The sequence below is a fragment of the Chiloscyllium plagiosum genome, chromosome 13 (genome assembly GCF_004010195.1).
Source record: "Chiloscyllium plagiosum isolate BGI_BamShark_2017 chromosome 13, ASM401019v2, whole genome shotgun sequence".
Classification (NCBI taxonomy): domain Eukaryota; kingdom Metazoa; phylum Chordata; class Chondrichthyes; order Orectolobiformes; family Hemiscylliidae; genus Chiloscyllium; species Chiloscyllium plagiosum.
In genome coordinates this window covers 9,186,585-9,195,349 of record NC_057722.1, presented here as the reverse complement: position 1 = coordinate 9,195,349, position 8,765 = coordinate 9,186,585, and positions in this window count along the sequence as shown.

Genomic DNA, 8,765 nt, shown 5'->3' with positions numbered 1-8,765 from the left:
ATCCAGCACTTCCTCCTCTGTAATATGGACATTTTGCAAGATATCACCATCTATTTCCTTACAGTCTATATCTTCCATATCCTTTTCCACAGTAAATACTGATGCAAAATATTCATTTCGTATCTCCCCCATTTTCTGCTGCTCCACACAAAGGCCACATTGCTGATCTTTGAGGAGCCCTAATCTCTCCCTAGTTACCCTTTTGTCCTTAATATATTTGTAAAAACTGTTTGGATTCTCCTTAATTCTATTTGCCAAAGCTATCTCATGTCCCCTTTTTGCCCTCCTGATTTCCCTCTTAAGTATACTCCTACTTCCTTTATAATCTTCTAAGGATTCACTCGATCTATCCTGTCTCTCCCTGACATATGCTGCCTTCTTTTTCTTACCAAATCCTCAATTTCTTTAGTCATCCAGCATTCCCTATACCTACCAGCCTTTCCTTTCACCCTGAGAGGTATATACTTTCTCTGGATTCTTTTTATCTCATTTCTGAAGGCTTCGCATTTTCCAGCCATCCCTTTACCTGCGAACATCTGCCTCCAATCAGCTTTCGAAAGTTCTTGCCTCATACCATTAAAATTGGCCTTTCTCCAATTTAGAACTTCAACTTTTAGATCTGGTCTATCCTTTTCCATTGCTTTGATTTGATTCACAGCAATGCTGCCAGCACAAGACTCAGCGACATAGAGGCAAAAGATTTGTTCTCAAATATTTTGCCACTTAAACATTTTAATCGTACCACTAAACTTCAAATTAAAACTTACCAACTGTGTTTACATTGTCCCTATTTAACATTCATCCAATGAAATCAAAATTGCTGCAATTTAGGTAAAGGAAAAATAGGCCATTCAGCCAATTGAATTGGTGCTATCTCATCAAATTCAAACAACACAAAGCTATTTCCTGTCATACCCTGTCTTTTCAAACACTAATTCTCTTTTAAAGTGAAAGCAAATTAGAAACTAGGGTGCTTTACTAATTGATAGCAGACAATGGAATCATAGAAGCATAGTCTTGTAATTATCTGACCACAGCTTATTGGGAAATGGTAGTAGACACATCTGATTCACTGATATGTAGCTGCTAACAGCACCATATAGAATGATCTGTGGTCTCTGTGGCAATAGACCCTCTATAAATAAAAAAACTACCAAATCTGAGTTCAGATAAGCTCACCTTGGCACATTCTCAGCACACCCCATGTATTTTTACCATCAATGCAGGACTTTGGATGTGTATTTGCTGGCTGCTATCTTTGCCTACATCTCTCATGCAGCAACCTGCCTCAAACAGGGAAGAAACTGAATGAGTGAGTAAATTTCTTTTGGGTAGTATGAGCTGAGGGAGGAACACTGATCAGGACTCAGATCTCCCCTCCTCTTCTTTCACTAATGGCAATCGTATTTGTGGCTGGTTCCTCAAAATTTGATTTTCTTTTATGAAACCATAATTGGCACATTTGATTGGCCACAACTTTATAGACCTTTAACACTTCTATTTATAAAATATTAAAAGTGTATTGTAATACAGCACTTTTTCCTGTATGTAACACCATCCCCATTCCACTAAAATGATGGCATTATCAAAATGAAACAGTCGTTTGATCCACCAGGGGCTACCCCAAAGAAGATCCGAAGTCTTAAACTATGGAAATATAAAAAGTACAAATTGAGCAATAAATACTGGCTTGACCAAAACTCAAGGTCTCTACACACACACACACACACACACACACACACACAACCTCCTGAGGTTTCAGTTTAATGACTCACCTGAAAGGTGAGCCCTCTGACAGTGCAGCACTCCCTCAGTACTCCATCAGCTTCAATGTTTGTGCTCAGGCCCTGGAGCAGGATTTGAACCCAAGCTTTCTGACAGAGGCAAAAGTGTGATTCACTGAGCTACAACTAATGGACGTATTGCCAAAACAAGTCAGCACTTCAGAAATACCAGAAGTTAACTGACCTGCTAGTTCCCAACCTAGAAATGAGTAAAGGAGTCATGTTACTGCTGTACAGCACCTTGGTTAGGCCACTTTTGGAAGACTGCGTTCAATTCTGGTCTTCCTGCTATTGGAAAGATGTTGTTAAACCTGAAAAGGTGCAGAAAAGATTGACAAGGATGTTGCTGGGGTTGGAGGGTTTGAGCTATGGAGAGAGGCTGAAAAGGCTGGTGCTATTTTCCCTGGAGCATTGGAGGCTGAGGGGTGACCTTATAGAGTCTATGAAATCATGAGGGACAGGGATAGGGTGAAAAGCTAAGTTCTTTTTCCCAGGCTAGGGAAGTCCAAAACTAGAGGGCCTAGGTTTAAGGTGAGAGGGGGAAAGATTTATAAGGGACCTAAAGGGCAATTGTTGCATGCAAAGGACGGTGCATGTGTGGACTGAGCTGCCAGAGGAAACAGTGGAGGCTGGTACAATTACAACATTGAAGAAGCATCTGGATGGGTATATGAATAGGAAGGGTTTAGAGGGATATGGGCGAAATGTTGGCAAATGTTGATTTAGAATATCCGGTCAGCATGGACAAGTTAGACTGAAGGGTCTGTTTCCGTGCTGTACAACTCTATGACTCTACAAAGTCAATAATAAGTGCCCTACATTGAACGTGACCGCAAAACCACAACTAAACCACAAAAGGCCAGGGAGTGATGTGCAGAACTGGCTGGTCATGTCACCTCAATAGCCAACTGCAGTATAAGTGTATTCATATTTAGTTACTTTTACATGTGTAAAAAAAAAGACAAAACAAGTAGCTGCAGCTGCTGGAGATCTGAAGCAAAAAGGTAAAGTGCTGAGGAACGGTGCTTTGATGAAGACTAGGGACTTGAAATGTTACCTCTGCTTTCTCCCCACACACATGCTGCCAGACTTACTGGGATTCACCAGCAATTTCTGTCTTTGAAGCCAAATCAAAAGTGCTTCATAAGATCATTATAAAACAAAACATGGCACTATTCTACATAAGATATTACAGAAGATGACCAAATGCTTGGTCAAAGAAGTGAGCTTTAAAGTTGATCTTGAAAGGAGGAGTGTGAGAAAGGCTTAGAGGAATGTAGGCCTCAGGGGATTATGGGGCCGGATTAGTTAGAGAAAGAGAGAGAGAGAGAGAGAGAGAGAGGTGGGGGGATGATGTGACCATGGAGGGATCTGAAAACAAAAGTAAGAATTTGTATGGGCAAGGAAAAGAGGTGTGGCTTGACAGGAGCTAATGCAGGTCCATGAGCTCAGGGTTGATGGGTACATGGGACTTGTACTGTATTAAGACATGGGTAGCACAGACTTGAAGTTTGAGTCTGAATGAACTCAAAACCACTTCGAGAGAAATCAACTTTATAATAGCAATCTTAATTTTGATATACCTGCACCTTTGTGCTTTATTTTAAAATAAATCATTTGTCCAAACCAAATAGAAGTAAACAAAAATATGTTGTTCCCACATTGGCCTGATTAATAAAGGTCGGAAAATGTGGCACAAGACCAGACTAGTCAAAAGAAAGACTCAACGGTTGATTTCCAGCTTGTGCTAAAGTTGCTCCTTCGCATCTTCTATTATGATAAAGGCTATGTAAGAACAGATGTTGCTGTAGCTCTCATATCAACCAGGATAGCATTTTAGAAAGAGAAACAACATCCAAAATGGCTGCCTCCATCAATGTTAGAAATGCAAGTCCCTTTATGCAGTAAACTAAGCTTCTCCAGAGATGATTAAAAGCAGATAATGTTCATCGGAATCTAGAAAGTTGGCTCCAGAGGGGGTGAAGTACTTTGTCTCCCAACCTCTAACTCTGGTTTTATTTAGCCCCCTCTCCCTCATCTTCGGGAGTCTGCATGGCTTTTACCAAGCACCACATGTAATTGGAAAACATGGGCACTCATAGGTAAAAAGTACCACAAGTGATTTGGTGATGGGAACAAAGCTGTTTGGTTATGTGTGAAAACAGCCTGGATATAGAAAAAGAGAAAAAAAAGCTAGATTCTGATCTTTTGTGCCCCTGGTCGGCAGTCTGTGTTTATTTTCAAAATTTGGTGAATTGATTTTTTTTCCTTAAAAGAGCTAGAGTTTTTCCCCCATCAGGGATCTGGGTTAGAGAATGTTGCACACATCAATCCCACACATCTGCAGGTTAAGGTGGGTCATAGGCTCCCAGGCCAATTATTTATTGTGTGGTGCTAGTCTATCCCTGGAGCAAACATACGTGGATTGCACGCATGTTTTTAGTTATTTGAAACATCTTTTGGGTGTTGTTTTGAAGGCAATTCAGCTCCTGACCTTTGGGCATGTGATGTGGAAAGAAAAGTAGGTGTTAGGGAGCAGTCCAAAGAACCCCCTCCTGAACCTGCTCTGGATAAAGCATCCATCTGGATAAAGTTCAAGGTGAGGGCTGTGATGGGGCCATAATTCGGGACTGCTTGCCTTTGTTTTGTCCATGCCCAGGTGACCTTGGAGTTACAGCACATTGTATTCACTAGTCCCTACGAAATTGTTCAGGATAGGTGGACACCATTGGTGCTGTGGTACATTGGGTTTTTTTCCCCCTCTGATGATATCTTGATTTAGTTTCTTTTAGTTTTCCCCTCTTTGGCTTTTTGGGTTAGAATGAGTTACTCTTGGGCAGTATTTTTGCATTTCCTAAGTTGGTTTATTAAGGAAAAAGAATTGGATTCTTCTTCATGGGCAAGGGGTTTGGCTTCTGGACCAGGAAAGAGCCCAGAGGGGAAAGGTGGAAACTAGTGTTGTTGCTTGTGAATCTCTGAAAATCTTTTGCTGCCTAATTCAACACATGGACATGGGTCTGTCAAACAGCATCAAACCATCTGACCAATCCACAGCGTGCGAAATCAGAATAAACAATTCACTAGTTGAATCTTTCAACTGGTTTTCTCATGAAAAACATGTTTAACACCCTCTTGAATATGGTGGATATTTGCTACCTTGTTCATTGGGCCACTCTCATTGATTGCAGTTCTTTGGTTGTCCTTGGTCGCCAACCCCAAACCTTTAACCTGCTGAGACCGACAATGTGCAGTGACAAAACCACAGCCCAGCAACAAAGGATACAAAGCAGGAAAGGGAATTGGTCAACACCAAAATTTACATTGAAATAAAGAATGAAAGCAATAGGGTTTCCAGGCCACTGAGTTTGGGGCAGCTGACTATGGAAAAGATTCTGCTACCCCACTATTGATGACTGGACACCAGTCCTGACAGGTCACCATGAGTCTTCCAGAATATTGGTAAGCCACAGGGGTACAATGTATAAATGCGAAAGGCAGAGCCCCTGCTTTGTTCCCCTGCCAATCCCACTTTTATTACTGACTACATAGGCCATATGTTACACCCTGACTCTCCATTGTCTGGAAAACTGGAGGACATGGCCTTCATCATGGGGAGAATGGCTAATGCGAGTTTTCTCATGGTGCAACCAATGAACTAAGTTTCTTCAAAAGAATGTGGATATTTTTGGGGGCATGGGGGGTGCTGGGGTGGACAGAGGATGGGAGAAGAAACTCAGCTCATTGCCTTGACCTTCCCTTTACCTTGACAGGGTCAGAGGGCCCCTAGTTGCCGTCCCTTGGTGACAGCACATTTATACAGCACCTTTAATACTCGAAAATATCCCAAACTCTTCCGAACAGTGGAATCAGAGACAAAATGATTTTCAAGGAGGTATCAAGAACTTGGTGGCAGAAGTGGGGTTTTAGAGAGGAGAGGGTGGATGTGTTTAAGTCATCTTTTTTCATAAGACAGCAGCAAAAGAAAAAAAAAATCAGATATCCAAACCAAAGTTTCAGAAATAACTCAGTAGACATCTTCTAGGCTTTCTGTGAACCTCCTCAGGATACAAAGCTCAATGAGTGGTTGGGTTTAGTGAGGGAATTGGTGCTTCTGGATACTAGGCCTAAGGTGGCAGTCTCTTGGCAACCCGGTGTAACCTCAGCATGGACTTCTGGCCTTGAGATGATTCCAAAGTGGTCTCCCCACCTCAGGGTGGAGCCTGGCACAGTCTGGAGTCAAGGCCCAGTGCAGACCGAAGAGGCTGGTGTGGACTGAGTTGAAGGGACTGTTATTCCAAACTTTTTATTTACATATTTTCCTAATTTATTCCTATGAACTGTAATGCTGGACATTTTATTTCTATATACGTTTCCCCCAAGAGTTTGTACTTAAGGTGATGTACAATTGTACCTAAGTGGCACCAAAAGTGGCAACTTGTAAATTTTCCACTGTACTCATTTGAGTATGAGACAATAAAGCGAATTCAATTTCTAATTCTAGATGCCTGCTGACCCCCCCCACCACACATAAATGAGCTTGGAGCTCAATAAATAGCTGGATTCAAGGGGAGATCATTGCTACTCCAGATATTCCAATTCTGGGCACCCCTCTTTAGGAAGGATGTCAACGCCTCTGAAAAGATGCAAGAGGAAATTCATTAAAATGATACCATGTGTGTGACAAACTCACTGCCTGAGAGGTTGAAGAAATTGTCTTCTCAGAGAAGAGAGAGGGTTAAAACAGGATTTGACCGAGGTGTTCAAAAGAAAGCATTTGGCAGGGTGAATAGGCAGAAACCGTTTCCAGTTGCAGGATGATCAGTAGCCAAGGGTCACAAATAGCCAGAGGTGAGACGAGAATTTTGTTTTAACTCAGTGCACTATGATCGAGATTACACTGTCTGGAAAGGAGAATTGGAGCAGATTAAATTTTAACATTTAGAGTCATAGAGATGTACAGCATGGAAACAGACCCTTCAGTCCAACCTGTCCATGCCGACCAGATATCCCAACCCAATCTCGTCCCATCGGCCAGCACCCCGCCCATATCCCTCCAAACCCTTCCTATTCATATACCCATCCAAATGCCTCTTAAATGTTGCAATTGTACCAGCTTCCACCACTTCTTCTGGCAGCTCATTCCATACACGTACCACCCTCTGCGTGAAAAAGTTGCCCCTTAGGTCTCTTTTATATCTTTCCCCTCTCACCCTAAACCTATGCCCTCTAGTTCTGCACTCCCCAACCCCAGGGACAAGACTTTGCCTAATTATCCTATCCATGCCCCTCATAATTTTGTAAACCTCTATAAGGTCACCCCTCAGTCTCCGACACTCCAGCCTGTTCAGCCTCTCCCTATAGCTCAAATCCTTAAAATGGATTTGGATAAATGTTTGAAGGGGAGGAAACTGCAGAGCTTACAGATTAGAGTAGGACTATGTAACTTGCTCTAAGAAAGATCCAGCACAGAAATGATGGGTCTCAAGCTTCTACAACACATAGGGCAGGGCCAGAAAGACCCAGTGCAGTGCCTAGACTGACACTTAAAGAATTACGCAGGGGTTGGCAATGGCTTAGTGGTATTATCACTAGACTATTAACCCAGACACCGAGGTAAAGTTCAGGATTCGAATCCCGCCATGGTAGATGGTGGAACTTACATTCAATAAAAATCTGGGAGTTTTAAAATGACCATGAAAGCACTGTCGATTATTGGGGAAAAACCCATCTGGTTCACTAATGCCCTTCAGGAAGGGAAACTGCCTTCCTTACCTGGTTTGGCCTACATGTGGCGCCAGACCCACAGCAATCTGGTTGACTCTTAACTGCCCTCTAGGCAATTCGGGATGGATAATAAACACTAGTCTAGCCAGCGAAACCCTCATTCCTAAAGAACAAAAAACATTATTTGGCCAACGACCCAGAAGGGAATCGATACCACATCACAGAGTCATAGAAATGTTCAGCACGGAAACAGACCCTCCAGTCCAACTCGTCCATGCCCACCAGCTATCCTAAATTAATCAAGTCCCCTTTGCCAGCATTTGGCCCATATTCCTCTAAAGCCTTCTTATTCACATACCCATCGAGATGCCCCAAGAAGGAGGAGAAACTAAAAAAGGGTCAAACGAGTCACTAGCCTAGGTAGGGTGCAGGGCCTGGGGAACCCCCCTCCCTTAGGCAGATAACACTATATAGAGGCCTACCCTCCCCAGGGGGAGATCACATTGAATGCACACACCCTACCTCAGCTCTTTAGCTTTTACCTCCATTCCTAAGGTCTCAACACAGGACCCCAAAGTGGCTCCAATTCTTATTACTCTCGGGACAGTTGTGTTGGCCAAAACACCAGACTATTAGAAGTCTAGTGGACTAAATGATACTAAACTGGAAAAGGGGAGAGAAAGGTTAAGTAGATTAATTCTTTTTGTAGCAAAGATCAATTATCCATTGATTGGGAGAGATTGGGTTCATGTGATCACTTCACAGCACTGATTTCAGAGTGGTTAACTGGTTTCAAAATGTTTTTTTCATCCATCTAACTACCTGCATCACTGTCTCGTAATATTCAACACTACTGCACAGCCAGCATCCTATGTATTTCCCCTGACCATAGGAAGGGTGTACAGAGATATGGGCCAAGTGATTGCAAATGGAATTAGATTATTTTAGGATATCTGGTCGGCAGGGACAAGTCAGACTGAAGCTGTACATCTCTATGACTCTAAGTTGTATTTTTTTCTGATGTTCACTGATCTTGAGTATAAATAAATTTAGACAAAGCCACTCATCCATTCCTTATTGGAAAGGTACAGCCATGTGCACATGCAGGTCCAGTCCCCCAAAGACATACCGACGTTGAATTATTTGTGAACACAAAAACTACGAGCATGAGTAGGCCATTTGGCCCATCAAGCCTGCTCTGCCATTCTTTATGATCACGGCTGATCACCCGACATAATAGCCTGTTCCTGCTTTTCT